At 40.8% G+C, this 17,132-nt stretch overlaps 1 protein-coding gene across 6 annotated transcripts in view; it reads left to right on the forward strand.

Moving 5' to 3' along the window:
* Amph (amphiphysin) overlaps nucleotides 1-17,132 on the forward strand; it is a 209,664-nt gene that overhangs the window by 56,779 nt on the left and 135,753 nt on the right. The window lies entirely within an intron of this gene.

Raw genomic sequence — 17,132 nt, forward strand, 5'->3', positions numbered from 1 at the left:
AGGTTTGGGGCTGTTTGAACACAAAGAATCTAAACACCAGATTCAAATGTCTGTTCTTGCACTTTCTAGTCCTGGGGTTTTGGTTGAGTTTATCAATCTCTGTCAGCTTTATTACCTTTTGTATAAAATGGAGATGACTTTAGTGGCTGATACCTTAGGATCCTTGTGACGGGTGAATGAGTTATTGTATTAGTCCATAGTAATTTAAGAGAGTGACTGGTACAAAGCAAGTTCCTTATGGCTACTTGCTGTTAGTACTGTTCTTCCCTAAGTATTTATTTTTTAATTTATTGAAGCTATAAAATATTATGAAGAAATATAAATTATTATTTATTTGATCTTCAGAGTTGCAAACTCACCCTGTGTATGTAATCAGTGCAAGAATTCTCAAAGGACTTACCAATTTGATTACATAAACATTAAAGTCTAGTTTGTGTAAGTTCAAAAAGCAAAATATAAATATAATATTACAAACTAAATTAAAAACAATAAATAGCTGCACCCTATCTGACACGTGTAGAGTTTTAGACATTGAAGTAACTTTATATGACAGTAAAGCTCCTGCATTGGATTTATGTTATTTTATGGTTGCTGTTAGCCTCTGCTCCAAGTGACATGTGTACACTACTTGTAGTGCATAGGTGTGTGTATATATGTGTGTGTTTCTTCCCTGCATATTCCATGAACTAGTTCAGTCAGTTTGTGGTGATGACAAGTCCATACCAGCAAATATGAAAAGCAAAACAAAGGGAGGACATAGGCCCTGCTGAGCCGTTCTTCCCAGAGAGGTGAGTGGGTGCTAGCCTGGGCAGCCTGCCTGCCTCTCCGGGAAGGGAGCACAGCCCTTCCCCCCTCAGCTTCTGCGGCAGGGTCTTCCGTGTTCCAAGGGACCCCTCCCCTCCCCCCACTGCTGCGGGCCCTTCGTCTCCTGAGTCCTGGGAAGACCAGCTAGCCCTGTTGCCCTGCTGAGCAGTTCTTCCCAGAGAGGTGAGTGGGTGCTAGCCTGCCTGCCTCTCCGGGAAGGGAGGACAGCCCTTCCCCCCTCAGCTTCTGCGGCAGGGTCTTCGGTGTTCCAAGGGTCCCCTCCCCTCCCCCCACTGCTGCGGGCCCTTCGTCTCCTGAGTCCTGGGAAGACCAGCTAGCCCTGTTGCCCTGCTGAGCCATTCTTCCCAGAGAGGTGAGTGGGTGCTAGCCTGGGCAGCCTGCCTGCCTCTCCGGGAAGGGAGGACAGCCCTTCCCCCCTCAGCTTCTGCGGCAGGGTCTTCGGTGTTCCAAGGGTCCCCTCCCCTCCCCCCACTGCTGCGGGCCCTTCGTCTCCTGAGTCCTGGGAAGACCAGCTAGCCCTGTTGCCCTGCTGAGCCATTCTTCCCAGAGAGGTGAGTGGGTGCTAGCCTGGGCAGCCTGCCTGCCTCTCCGGGAAGGGAGGACAGCCCTTCCCCCCTCAGCTTCTGCGGCAGGGTCTTCGGTGTTCCAAGGGTCCCCTCCCCTCCCCCCACTGCTGCGGGCCCTTTGTCTCCTGGGTCCTGGGAAGACCAGCTAGCCCTGTTGCCCTGCTGAGGAGTTCTTCCCAGAGAGGGCTGAGGAGCTCTATCCAGAGAGTGCTGTGAAGTCCTACCCAGAGAGTGCTGAGGAGTTCTATCCAGAAAGTGCTGAGGAGTTTCATCCAGAGTGGGGGAGATGGGCAGGCGCCAATGCAAGAATTCCTCCAACAACCTGAAAGGCAACATGACATCGCCTGAATCCAGGGAGCTCGAAACTAGAAGAATTGAACACCCTACTCCAGAAGAAATAGAAGAAATCGACTCTAAGCGCTTCTTTATGAAAATAATAGAGGAACTTAAACAGGAGGTGAAAATCTGCCGTAAAGAAATGGAAGATAAGTATAACAAAAAAATTGAGGAAATGAGTAAAGAATTGGAAGAGAAATATACCAAAAAGTTTGAAGAAATGAGTAAATCCGTAAATGAAATTCTGGGAAACCAAGAAAAAACAATCAAACAGGTAATAGAAAAAGTTCAAGATTTGAAAACTGAAATGGAGTCAATGAAGAAATCACAAACCGAGGGCCGGCTGGCTATGGAAAATCTGGGTAAACGAACAGAGACTTCAGAAACAAGCTTAACCAATAGAATACAAGAGATAGAAGAGAGAATCTCAGACTCTGAGGACACCATAGAGAAATTAAACACTCTGTCCAAAGAAAACAGCAAATCCAACAAATTCTCATCACAAAACATTCAGGAACTGTGGGACACAATAAAAAAACCAAATCTAAGAATAATAGGAGTAGAAGAAGGAGAAGAATTGCATTTCAAAGGCCCAGAAAATATACTCAACAAAATTATAGAAGAAAACTTTCCCATCCTAAAGAACGATATTCCTATGAAGGTTCAAGAAGCATACAGAACACCGAATAGACTGGATCAGAAAAAAACATCCCCTCGTCATATAATAATCAAAACACAAAGCATTCAGACTAAAGAAAGGATATTGAGAGCTGCAAAGGAAAAAGGTCAAGTAACTTATAAAGGTAAACCTATCAGACTTACACCAGACTTCTCGATGGAAACCATGAAAGCCAGGAGGTCCTGGATAGAGGTACTGCAGAAACTAAGAGACAATGGATGCAAACCCAGACTACTTTACCCAGCCAAGCTATTGTTCACTATCAACGGAGAAAACAAAATATTCCAGGATAAAAACAAATTTAAACAATACGTAGCTACTAATCCAGCCTTACAGAGAATACTAGAAGGAAAATCACAACCCAAGGAATCCAACATTCCCAACACTGCCTACATTAACTCAGACATCTAGCGACCCTTCACAAGCACAACTCAAAGAAGGAAAACACATACACGCTACTACCCAAAAAAAATGACCGGAGTCATCGATCACTGGTCATTAATATCACTTAATATCAATGGTCTCAACTCACCTATAAAGAGGCACAGACTTAGAGATTGGATACGAAAACAGGATCCAACATTCTGCTGTCTACAAGAAACACACCTCAACCACAAAGACAGACACCTACTCAGAGTAAAGGGTTGGGAAAAGGTTTTCCAAGCAAATGGACCTAAGAAACAAGCGGGTGTGGCCATTCTAATATCTAACAAAATCGACTTCAAACTAAAATCAATCAGAAGAGATGCAGATGGACATTTCATACTCATAACAGGAACAATTCATCAGGAAGAAGTCTCAATCTTGAATATCTATGCCCCTAATATAAAGGCACCCACATATGTAAAAGAAACTCTTCTAGAACTCAAGGTAGTCATCAAACCACACACACTAATAGTAGGAGACTTCAACACTCCTCTCTCACCAATGGACAGGTCAAACAGACAGAAACCAAACAGAGAAATAAGAGATTTACTGGAGGTACTGAATCAAATGGACTTTACAGACATCTATAGAACACTCCACCCAAATAGGAAAGAGTATACCTTCTTCTCTGCAGCTCATGGAACCTTCTCGAAAATTGACCACATACTTGGTAACAAAGCAAACTTCCACAGATACAAAAAAATATTAGTGACCACCTGTGTCTTGTCAGATCACCATGGATTAAAATTAGAATTCAACAACAATGCTAACCCCAGGAAGCCAACAAACTCATGGAAGTTGAACAGTCAACTACTAAATCACCCCTGGGTCAAGGAAGAAATAAAGAAAGAAATTAAAGTCTTCCTTGAATATAATGAAAACAAAGACACAACGTATTCAAACCTATGGGACACTATGAAAGCAGTGCTAAGAGGAAAGTTCATAGCACTAAGTGCCCACCTAAAGAAAACAGAGAAAGCACACATTGGAGACTTAACAACACACTTGAAAGCTCTAGAAAAAAAAGAAGCTGATTTACCCAGGAGGAGTAGAAGACTGGAAATAATCAAACTGAGGGCTGAAATCAACAAAATAGAAACACAGAAAACAATTCAAAGAATCAATGAAGCAAAAAGCTGGTTCTTGGAGAAAATTAACAAGATTGACAAACCCCTATCCAAACTAATCAAACGGCAGAGAGAGAACTTGCAAATTAATAGGATCAGAAATGAAAAGGGGGACATAACCACAGACACAGAGGAAATTCAGAGAATCATTAGATCTTACTACGAAAGTTTATATGCCACAAAGTTGGAAAATGTAAAAGAAATGGACATTTTTTTAGATAAGTACCATATACCAAAGTTGAACCAAGACCAGGTGAACGATCTAAATAGACCTGTTAGTCGTGAAGAACTAGAAGCTGTTATCAAAAATCTTCCTACCAAAAAAAGCCCAGGACCAGATGGTTTCAATGCAGAATTCTACCAGAACTTTCAGGAAGAGCTAATACCTATACTCCTTAATGTATTCCACAATATAGAAACAGAAGAGTCACTGCCTAACTCCTTTTATGAAGCTACAGTTACCCTAATACCAAAACCACACAAAGACACAACCAAGAAAGAGAATTACAGGCCAATCTCACTCATGAACATCGACGCGAAAATTCTCAATAAAATACTGGCAAACCGAATCCAAGAGCACATTAGAAAAATTATCCATTATGATCAAGTCGGCTTCATTCCAGAGATGCAGGGCTGGTTCAACATACGCAAATCTATCAATGTAATCCATCATATAAATAAACTGAAAGAAAAAAACCATATGATCATCTCACTAGATGCTGAAAAAGCATTTGACAAAATTCAACACCCATTTATGATAAAGGTGTTGGAGAGACTGGGGATACAAGGATCATACCTAAATATAATAAAAGCAATATACAGCAAGCCGACAGCTAACATCAAACTGAATGGAGAGAAACTCAAAGCCTTTCCACTAAAATCAGGAACGCGACAAGGCTGTCCACTCTCTCCATACCTCTTCAATATAGTGCTTGAAGTTCTAGCAATAGCAATAAGACAACATAAGGGGATCACGGGGATTCGAATTGGAAAGGATGAAGTTAAACTTTCGTTATTTGCTGACGATATGATAGTGTACATAAGCGACCCCAAAAACTCTACCAAAGAACTCCTACAGCTGATAAACACCTTTAGTAATGTGGCAGGATACAAGATCAACTCCAAAAAATCAGTGGCCCTCCTATACACAAAGGATAAAGAAGCAGAGAGGGAAATCAGAGAAGCATCACCCTTCATGATAGCCACAAATAGCATAAAATATCTTGGGGTTACTCTAACCAAGGAAGTGAAAGACCTATTTGACAAAAACTTTAAGTCTTTGAAGAAAGAAATTGAGGAGGATACCAGAAAATGGAAAGACCTCCACTGCTCTTGGATTGGGAGAATCAACATAGTAAAAATGGCAATTCTACCAAAAGCAATCTATAGATTCAATGCAATCCCCATCAAAATCCCATCAAACTTCTTCACAGACCTTGAGAGAACAATAATCAAGTTTATATGGCAAAACAAAAAACCCAGGATAGCCAAAACAATCTTATACAATAAAAGAACTTCTGGAGGCATTACCATCCCTGACTTCAAACTCTATTATAGAGCTACAGTATTGAAAACAGCTTGGTATTGGCATAAGAACAGAGAAGTCGACTTATGGAATCGAATAGAAGACCCAGATATTAACCCACAAACTTATGAACACCTAATTTTCGACAAGGGAGCTAAAGGTATACAATGGAAGAAGGAAAGCATCTTTAACAAATGGTGCTGGCATAACTGGATGTCAACCTGTAAAAAAATGAAAGTAGATCCATATCTATCACCATGCACAAAAATCAAGTCCAAATGGATTAAAGACATCAACATTAATCCGTCCACTTTGAACCTGATAGAAGAGAAAGTGGGAAGTAGTCTACAAGATTTAGGCACAGGAGGCCTCTTCCTAAGTAGGACCCCAGCAGCACAGACAATAAGAGAAACAATGAATAAATGGGATCTACTGAAACTGGGAAGCTTCTGTAAAGCAAAGGACACTGTCAGTAGGACAAAAAGGCTGCCTTCTGACTGGGAGAAGATCTTCACCAACCCCTCATCAGACAAAGGTCTGATCTCCAAAATATACAAAGAACTCAAGAAACTAGGCACTAAAACTCTAATTAACCCAATTAAAAAATGGGGTACTGAACTTAACAGAGAATTCACAACAGATGAACTTCGAATGGCCAGAAGACACTTAAGGTCATGCTCAACCTCCCTAGCGATCAGGGAAATGCAAATCAAAACCACTTTGAGATACCATCTTACACCTGTCAGAATAGCTAAAGTCAAAAACACCAACGATAGCCTATGCTGGAGAGGATGTGGGGTGAGGGGAACACTCATCCATTGTTGGTGGGAATGCAAACTCGTGCAGCCACTGTGGAAATCAGTGTGGCGGTTTCTCAGGAAACTGGGAGTCAACCTCCCTCAGGACCCAGCAATACCACTCTTGGGAATATACCCTAAAGATTCCCTAACATACTACAAAAGCATTTGTTCAACTATGTTCATAGCTGCACTATTTGTAATAGCCAGATCATGGAAACAACCTAGGTGCCCCTCAATAGAAGAATGGTTAAAAAAGGTGTGGAACATATATACATTAGAGTTTTACTCGGCGGTAAAAAACAATGACATCTTGAATTTTGCATGCAAATGGATGGAAATAGAAAACGCTTTACTGAGTGAGGTAAGCCAGACCCAAAAAGAGGAACACGGTATGTATTCACTCATAAGTGGATTCTAACCATAATTAAAGGTCTTTGAGCCTATTATTCGTGATCCTAGAGAAGCTAAATAAGAAGATGAACCTGATGAAGATTATTTAGCTATCCACCAGGAGGTAGGAAATATACATGAGTCCCAGGTAACCTCGGGTGCATGGGGGGGTGGGAGGGTCGATGGAGGGGGAGAGGACTAGAGAGAAGGGAGTAGGGGAGGAAAGGGGAAAGCTTGGTGGCCGGGGAGGGGGGGGGAGGGAGGTAGGATGAATATGGGATCAGGGAACAATATATTTCAACTAAGGGAGCCATTTTAGGGTTTACAGAAGACTTGATTATATATGGGATCCCAGGTCCAAGGAGAAATCCCCCAGATTGCTCTCTGGACAGAGGAGAGGGTGCCTGAATCGGCCGTGGCCCATGACCATACTGATGTATATTTTGCTTATCACCATAGATCCTTCCTCTGGCGAAGGACGGCTATGCAGTCGGAGGCCCACATTGGAGCACCGGATTGAGCCCCCCGAGGTCCGGAGGGGGAGCGGAAGGAGGAGGAACATGAAAAACGAAATCAATACTGCGAGGGATGCTATCACCCACTGATACAAGGGAACGGATCTGATGAGAGTTTACCAGGGCCAGCCGGACTGGGACTGAACGAGGACGTGATCTAGCCAGATTCTCGGAATTTGGCCGGATTCTCTGACTGTGGCTGGCCCGGGGTCTTTCTGAAAAGCCATTGACTATGACACTGGGACCTGTTTCCTCTGCATATGCTGGATTTTGGGGATCCAGTCTGTTTGGACGCTCGCCTTCCTGGACCTGGAGGGAGGGGGAGGGAGCTGGAGCTTCCCACAGGGCAGGAAACCCTGACTGCCCTGGGGGACGGAGGGGAAGGAAGGGGGGAGTGGGGGGAGTGGGAGGGTGTTGGGAGGGGGGGCAGAAATGGAAACTTTTATAATCTAATAAAATTTACAAAAAAAAAAAAACAAAAAAAACAACAACAAAAAAAAAACAAAGGGAGGACATAGCTGAGATATAGTCCAGCTGCGTTTGAGCATGGAATGTGGCAAATCAGTGATTGCAGAATCCACTGACAAAAGCTCCAATATTCCTCTATATAAGGGATGACAAGGAGTTTCAGTGCTTGGACCAGAAGAAAACTTTCTCTTCCAAGTCTCCAAAGAAGCATATAATCTGGTAAACCTAATAGTATATCCTGTAAGTCCAGCTGATCGGGAGAGCAAAGCAAGAGAATTGTAAAATCAAGACTAGCCGGAGCTACAGAGCAAGTTCATGGCCAGCTAAGGTGATGCAGTGAGACTTTGACTGAAAATAGAAAGTAAAAAGGAAGAGATCTGAAGATATGCAGCTTCATGGTAGAGCAGTTTCCTAGTACGTGTGAGACCCTGAGTTTAGTGCCCAGCACCATTCCCCACCAATGAGAGAGGAGTCCTTCTAATAAGGGACATTTTGATGCCATTTTGTATATAAAGCTAAGCATGATGCATTTCATTCTCTTGGTCTGGGTTGTTAGCATCCCACCAAAGCAGACTACCAGGCAGTGAGTCCTAGAGGAATACCAGGTGCTGTGGTATTCACACAGTGCCTACTTATCCTTAGCCACTGTCTTTTTCCTTCTCTGCGCTATTTGTTGGATGGTGACCTAGGCTTTGCAGTTTCATATCCAAGACTATTTCAGTTGTCTTCAGCTGAGATTGGCTAACAAGAGTGGGCCAATGGGAGCCTGAAGGGTGGGTGGAATGGAGAAGAAACCAAGGTGCTTCTCCTTGGGTGGTTGTTTGCAGAGCTGTTTCCCTTGAACTTCTTTCTTTTGGGTACCAACTTATGCCAAGTGACCAGGGATCCCAACTTCTACTCCATTTATTCATAGAGCAGCTTCCCTCTGCCCCATTTGTGAATCTTTGACATACCTCACTATTTTTGTGGCTTCTAGATCTCTTCAATACCTATGCTGTGCACATTCAAAATGGTTCTGTTCCCCTCCCCTGATCCATCTGGATTCTGGTTGGCAATGTATTATCTTTTTTTTTTTTTTAAAAAAAGATTTATTTATTATGTACACAGTGTTCAGCCTCCATGTATGCCTGCAGGCCTGAAGAGGGCACCAGATCTCATTACAGATGGTTGTGAGCCACCATGTGGTTGATGGGAATTGAACTCAGGACCTCTGGAAGAGCAGCCAGTGCTCTTAACCTCTGAGTCATCTCTCCAGCCCCACAATGTATCATCTTATTACTTAACAAAATGAAATGAAGCTGCTGCTCGAAGGCTGGCATGCCTTCAGATGGTAATGCAGGAACTAATACTTCAAAGTTGCAGTTTCTGTTGTATTCTTCACCAGAATATTGCTTTGCAACTGAAAATGCGCCTGGCTATGGGATTGGAGTCTCTGGCCTTCTATTTCCAGCATTCACAATGAAAATTTACAGGCTGTTTGCTTGAATGTCCCCTTGGGTTGAGCAGCAGATGTAAATCTGTGCTGTCATGGAGAATTACCATTTAGATTGAAGAAACCTAATTCATTTGTTTCAGTAATTTATTTCCAAGAAACTTATGACCTGACAAATTTGACATAATTGGAACATTTTGGTTTTCTTGTTCATGAAAATTGCTTCCCTCTCTGAATTAATAAACAGGGAACATATAAATAATACTTTAAGAGGTCTAGCCATGCCACTTCCCTGTTCCCATCCGTGCCTGATCAGCCTCCCTCAGGGTACTGCTCAGAATCTCTCACCATGATTACTCTGTCCTTCTCCATCTGACTGAGCCTTGAACTCAGGGTTTTTTTTTTAAATTTTGTTTATTATTTGTTTGTTTTTTGTCTTTTCTTCTGATTTTAAACTTTTCACAAATACAGATTCTCAAGTTTTCCATATTTTTATAAGCTGTACTGCTCTGTTAACAAATAGAAGCAGTTCTGCTTCAGCCACATTTGTCTGTATGTTACTGATTATTTTTTCCCGGACTGATGACGAGATCTATTATTAAGTGGTTTCATGCTTTATATAATGTGAGATGGCATTTACTTTTCTTTAGTTAGAAATGATTGCATGGATATAATGTGTATGCTACAGATAGATACAAGTACATAGCACTGTCATGGACCTATTAGCCAACACTGCTAGTTCCTGAAGAATGTGCAACTTAAATAGCTACATTATCTGTGTATAAATGATGAGATATTCTTTATGCTTTAATTACTAGCTCACCAAATTTATGAACCCACCTTTGAAAACATGGTAGTGAAAACACTCATCCATTGTCACTTTAATTTCTTAGATTATTATCTAAGAAAAAGATAAATTAATAGGTTTTTATCTAAGAAATTAGATTATTATCTAAGAAAAAGGTAAAACTTTTTTTAAGTTTATCTATCTATCTATCTATCTATCTATTTATTTATTAAAAATTTCCACCTCCTCCCATTTCCCTTTCACTCCCCCATCCTCCTTCCTCTCCAGTCCTAAGAGAAGTCAGGGTGTCTTGCCCTGTGAGAAGTCCAAGTTCCTCCCCCCTCCATCCAGGTCTAGGAAAATGTGCATCCAAACAGACTGGGCTCCCAAAAATCCAGTACATGCAGTAGAAATCAAAACCCAGTGCCATTTTCATTGGCTTCTCAGTCAGCCCTCATTGTCTGCCACATTCAGAGAATCTGGTCTGATCACATGCTCCTTCAGTTCCAGTCCAGCTGGCCTTGGTGAGCTCCCACTGTCTTAGTGGGTGGACGCACCCCTCGCGGTCCTTTCTAATGTTAATATTATGCAGGTTAAGTTGAAGGCGAAATAGATAAGCCTTCAGTTTTTAAATGATGTTGAATGTTAAAAGTTGTATCTCTAAGTAGATGAGAGATGGCCCAGTGGTGAGGAGCACTCACTGTTCTTACAGAATAAGTTCCATTCCCAGCATCTACCTGATGGTTCACAAATATCTGCTACAGGGACTCTGATGCCATCTTCTGGCCTCTTTCACATAAGTGGTTCACACAAATTTGTGCAAGCTCATATATACACACACAATCAACTAATTTATCAAAAAGAATGCTTAAACTGTGTATATCTGAATTTGAGGTTCATTATGTCTCTGCAGTGTAACCTTGGGACCTCCTAAGTAGACATTTTGCATGCTCCATGACAGCATCTTCAGCACCTACTGTCTAGAGCTGTATTTTCAGAATGGCAGCCACTAGTGCAATGTGCCTGTTGAATATATGGAGCATGGTTAGTTGAATCAAGATGTGCGGTAAATATTAATAAACACTGGGCTTGGAAAACCAAGTATCTAAAAGTATGTTAATGTTCGATCAATCATAATTGTTTCTATATTGAATATACATTAAATGATAGTATTTTAGAAATACAGCATTACTAATTTTAGCTCAATTTAATATACCTACCAGAACACTTAAAATTACGTATTTTAATCACATTCTTATTTAACAGTTGTAGTTTAGATAGTAGGATGAGATAACACTGTGAAGCAGAGAGTGCACTGCCAGGCAAAAACAAAAGCTTCATTTCCCCTATGGTTTGCAGCATGAATATTGACAGAAGGTAAGAATGGTAGCCATGGCAGTAAACTCAGAAGTCTGATAAAGACTCCAAGCACAGAAGGGAAGTAGGAGAGAAAGAATGGACTCCAGAGAGAAGAAAGGTGAATTAAAGACTTGCTTACAGAAGAAAGTAGATTCCGGCCTTGGTGCCCTGAAATCTGGGCTAAAGGGACAGTGTGAACACAAGACTGCATTTCTTTCTTTATAAAGCACTCCAATTATTGCTAATTTGAGATATCAGTATAGTACAATGTACACAGTATGTACAGATTTCCAGCAGTTGGCGTCTCTGTTAAGGTCACTTGTCTGAGAACCGCTGTTTCTGTGGGAGAAGGTGCCCTTGGTGAGCATGAAGGCTTATGAATAACAATGCATTGCTATGATAAAGCTATTTTTATATATTTTTAAAAGATAATGAGCTTCAAGAAGGTTTGAGCCCATTTGTAGCTGGGAAGCGGTTTCGTTTGTCTTGTGCTTTTCGCAACAGCATCAGAGTTTTTTGTTTTGTTTGGTTTAAATTTTTAAGTGTAGTAAATGTAAAATTTTATTTTATAAGAAGAACATGCTACAAAAACCAACAAGATCCAGAATCAAATAAATAAGCAAACAAGCAACGAGTCTTCAGAGCTTAGGCAAGTAGTGGCAACAGCAATATTCACAAAACAAGCTGACAGAAATGGGGAAAAGTCAGAAGAGAGCTCAGAGAAGTACGTTTTCTGTGGAAGGAGATGGATCTCTGTTTGTACCGATGTGCTCACATGACGCCTGGGATGCAAATGCCTCCATATAAGACTTTAAAATAGAAAGTGGTAGTTTCATAAATGTTCCTTTGACCTTTAGTTTCAGTGTTTGGGGCCTATTAGCATTTTGTTTGTAAATAAAGCCTTAAAAAAAAACCCAATAGAGAACGGTAAAGGAACACAGATATTGCATTATTGGAAAGAAAAGATGTATCATGGGAAAGAAGGACCCCAAACTCTCGACTCTCAGCTTTCTTTGGTTCTATCCTTATCTACACTACAGGCTAAACTGTGTCTCCAAAATTCATATACTGAATCCCTAGTCCCCGGTGCCTCAGAATGTAGCAGGATTTGTTACAGACGTGGGGAGTTAAAGGATGGCCACTAGGATGAGTGTAGGTACAGACTCTGAAGCTGGAAAGGAGACTGTTTTAGGAGAAAATATGGGAAGAGGACAAAGAGAGAGGAAGTTATGGGAAGAAGGTGGGAGGGGAGAGAGTTGGTACGGATCTGGGGAATTAGGAGAAAGTGAGGAAGATCATCAACACAACCACATTTTATCTGAAAGCAATGCAGTGAAAGCCAATATGCTAGTGTATGCTAGTAACTAGTATATGCTAGTAATCCAATATTGTATATGCTAATAAAAAATATTTAAAGAGAAAACAAATAAAGCCACTAGGGTGGGCCCTGATCTATTTTAGACATATACCTTTAAATTAGAATACCTATATAAATTGGGAAACAAGTAAGGGGCCTCGTGGTGGATTTTAAGAGAAGTGGTATGAGGAGGGACAGGGGAATATGGAGCAGAAAAAGTTAATTGAGGTGGGAGATGAGAGGGTAAGGTAGAGGAGGGAGTATGGGAAGGGAAAACTTACACTCAAAACCTTTGAGAATGCTATGTTTGCCAACCTACTACCCTACAAGCTTCTTAAAATACTTATGCATATATAAAAGGCACTGAAATGAAATTATCCTATATTGGGAGATGGCAGGGGACAAAGATGCCTTCCCTAGATACCGTAGGATATCCAATAAAACCCCAGTATCAAGCATGTTTTACATCATTTTACACTTTTTGTCAGTGCTCTTCATTGATTCCCCATCCCTTAGATATTACAGACCATAGCCATTGTTCTTAGTTACCCTCGAGGGCTTGATGGTAAGATCCTACTACTGAAGATACCACATATTTAATTCACAAAACATGAAGTCAAATAGATTAATGACCTGCATGCTTTATGCCTGCATGATCCCAGGGGAGAAATAAAACAATAATATTACTCAGTGGCAGACCCCACGAGCTACAACAACACTGACCTGGTAAGGTTTTCCCGCTGGTGCAGATGTGGCACAAATGTTATAGAGTAACCAACCACTTTCTAATTTGAGTTAAAGTCATCTCCACAAAATGGAATCCTTGCTTGGTGCTTTTACCTGGATCAAAAATCAGAACCTCTTAAGTGAGGTCATAAACCCTTAAAGGAGAAATTTCTACTCTTATTCTGCTAAATTGTCATGGTAAGGAGCTCCCTGCTAAGCTCCTCACTTTGTATGCACGCATTATTGTGTCTCTTAACCCTCAACAGAAAAGCTGCTTTTTTTTCACTGTAGATGCCAATTAACAGACATGCTCAACTGATCAAAAGACAAAGACTATGGACCGCTCAGCTCTAAATGATATATCTTATATATCAATATATGATAAATCTTATATATCAATATTCCCTCTCCTCTAAGGCTCAGGAAATTTCTCAGAAGAGAGGCCAGAAAGGTTGTAAGACTCAGAAGTAGTGAATCTCTGCAGCACAACATTTTTTTGGACACGATAGCACCACTTGCACACATGAGCTCTCAGTGGTTATGACTACCCATCAAGCCAGCCAAAATCCCAGCATCAATGACAGAGAAGCTCACAAAGTCCCGTTCCCTGCCTGAAGAGCTGTTGGTAACCCAGGAATACCGAGGAACGGAGTATCAGGGGTCTTTCAGGGATACAGCCACTGAAAGACTAACTCCGCTCCAGTTCCCGTGCACATTCAGGCAGCACTAAGTGGATTTAAACAACATAAAACAGCACATGAAACTGGAAAGGAAATGTCATGGGAGAGGGGAGAGGAAGCCTTGTAGGGGAAGGGAAGTGGAATGGATTTGATCAAAGCACATTCAACATATGTATGGAATTCTCAATAGAAAAGGAGTGATACTTTTTAAAAGAAAGAACAACCATGGCCACCAAAGAGGATCTTGATCACTTCTAACTCTTGCAAAAAGAGACTATGATGCAGAAATAAACACACACAAACAAAGGCCACGTGAAGAGGCAACAAGGAGGAGCTATCTGCAAGCAATGAGAGAATCCTCAAAAGAAAAACTGGCAGCGCCCAAGCCTGTACTTTCGCCTGCAATGCTGGTAGAAAATAGGTTTCGCCTTTTAAGTCAGACTGAAGTACTTTGGTGTGACGACCCTAACTCTTGCTTCCCAGGTTAAAAAGCATAGCCCATGAGCAAAAGGCTAACATGGATTGAAGCCTTAAGTAAAATCACGGCAAATCCCCTAAACAGTGTTTTCAGACAATCATTTACCAGAACAATTCATCATATACCCATAATGTACTTTCGTAGGTAAAACTTACGTTTTTAGATTGTTAGGGTTTGCCATCCCAACTCTCAAATAATAATTCTCACTCCGAAGGGGGTGACTTGGCACGCAGACAACATGTAGTATTGGAAAGGAGATGATTTCCATGGAGAGAGAGGCTCAGGGTCGGCTTCTGTTGGGAAACCCTGTGAGTGGAGTGTCCAAGTTCCCATATAGAAGTTCTCATAGCTTCTATAAGGGCTGCCAGCTTTGTGCTGTTATCACTTCTTAGTGCTGGCACCAAGGCATGGCCAGCCCCTCATCATTTTCAGCCCTGCAGTCGGTCAACCTACCCTTCTCACCTGGTGTCTCTTCCCGTCAGCCCTCTGAGTCCATGTGACTTTACTTTTAGACACTCAAGGGCTTTATAGTTGCTGTTCCGTTGTAGCTTTGCATTTCCTATTCTACAGATTGGAGCTCCCTTACTCCAAAACTCTTAAATATTAAATATTACATTCCAACATTTTTGAACTAATATGATACCAGAAGTGGAAAATTCTACAATCTGTTTTGTTTTATGCACAAAATTATTAAAAATATTATACAAATCACCTTTGTAGTGTGTACATCTATTATATATAAAACATAAGTAAGTTTTACTGTCAGATTTGGGTATTGGCCTTAAAACACCAGATTATGCATATGCAAATACTTCACAATAAAAAAAACAATTGAAATCAATGGCTGCCAAGGGTATTGGATGGTAGATACAGCAGCTATTCTCCCGAATGTTGGTTCACAGTCTGCATGGTCCCCCAGGGATTATAGTGGTTCTTTATCTTAATCCCCAGTGACCTCCCAGAGATGGAGATGGTAGAGTAGGCCAAAGTCATGGTCTAGAAAACCTTTGAGCTCTGCTCAATGCTTCTGATCTGATTTCACATTTAATACTTGGGGAGATATTTTGCCTTCATTGTAGACTGACTTTTAAATGCTGGGAATTTATTACAATACACAATAGCTGCCACAAATTAAGGAATATTCCTGGAGCATTCTTTTATCATTGTTAAAGTATTGGCCATCACACCTAAGAGTTTGTCAGCAGGGGAGTAGTAGCATCCCCTAGTTCTGGGGGGCAAGCAAGAACAGCAGTAATAGTCTGTGTTGTTTTGGGATCTCTGGGGGCATCTGAGACAATATATAGAGGTATTAAATATTTTTCAAGTAGTGAGCCAATTTAAAATATGTATGTCATTCAAATACTGCATGAGAAAAAACAGTTCAGATAAATGAATGAAAGTATTGATTTGGAAAGATAATATACCTAAGCAGAGATTGGTTGGTTCATTTAGAATATTGTTGTGTGTTCCTGGTGAACCATGTACTCTGGACATCCTTTCATCATTCATTCATTCATTCATTCATTCACTCATTCATACATACATTCATCATTTTATTTTCAATGAGCACTTGTATATTGCTAGTTCTGCAAAACACCTTTTTAAAATTTCCTTCCTCAGAAAACATATTTAAATTTAGATGGGTAAACACAATGCATTTGACAGTTGTGTTCCCCAGGAGTGTAAATATAGTTTAATGTACACCTACAGGCTCATAGTTGTGCTTAGTTAAGGAAGTTCTGCTAAGGTGGAACTGAGACTAATGCTCCTAAATTCTGTTTCAGTCTAAGCTGTCTCCTTTAGACGTTATGCAGACATGCTCCACTGCATTGATGGCTTCTTAGTTTATCTTTTAGCTGCAGCATTCTTGTAATTGGTCTTCATTACCACTGTCTGGGGGGGGCAGCCTCCTGCAGCACATGGCTTTGATAGGAATCCGTGGAGTTGGTGAGGCTAAACTTTTCTCTCTGAGGGGGGTTAGGGAAAAAGGCACTCACAACCTCTCTTGATGGTTTTCTTCTTTATTCTTATTCTTCTTTTTCCTCTCTTTATTCTTGGTCCTCTATCTCATATTGTTTTACAGCTTTATACCCCAACAGAATCTTCCAGGCAGTACAAGAGTCAAGACAGTTGCATTCCATTTTTCAAGTGAATGATTACAGGTAAAACATGTTTCTCATCTCCCTCACATGATTAAACATTTTATGCATTACAGGTGAAAAACAAATTATCCCAAGAACCCACGTACATTCAAACCCAAGCAACTTGTTATAGATTAACCTGTGGCAAGCAAGCAAGAAGTTCTTGTCAGGTCTTTTACTGTCAGGCTGCATTTTGCAGTTACAAAGAAAGGGCCTATTTCTTTATTACTTATCTTGAAAGGTAATTTTATAAGGAATCTTAAAGAAATCACAAATATAAGCTTTTATATATGCAAAAGAATCAGTCAGCTCTACTTTAAATCTTTAGGATACATATAAATTCATTAATAAATTTTTATATCAGGAGATTAAGAACATAAATGGGTATAAGGAATTAATCATCACTTTTGGTCATCAATCATATCTAGCAAGGAGAGTACATTGGCCAGTAATAATTGAGCTGCTTTGTTCTTTTTGCCTGACCACAAAGAGTTCCGTATTCAACTATGTCCCTT

The sequence above is a fragment of the Myodes glareolus genome, chromosome 14 (assembly GCF_982192425.1).
Source record: "Myodes glareolus chromosome 14, mMyoGla1.1, whole genome shotgun sequence".
Lineage (NCBI taxonomy): Eukaryota > Metazoa > Chordata > Mammalia > Rodentia > Cricetidae > Myodes > Myodes glareolus.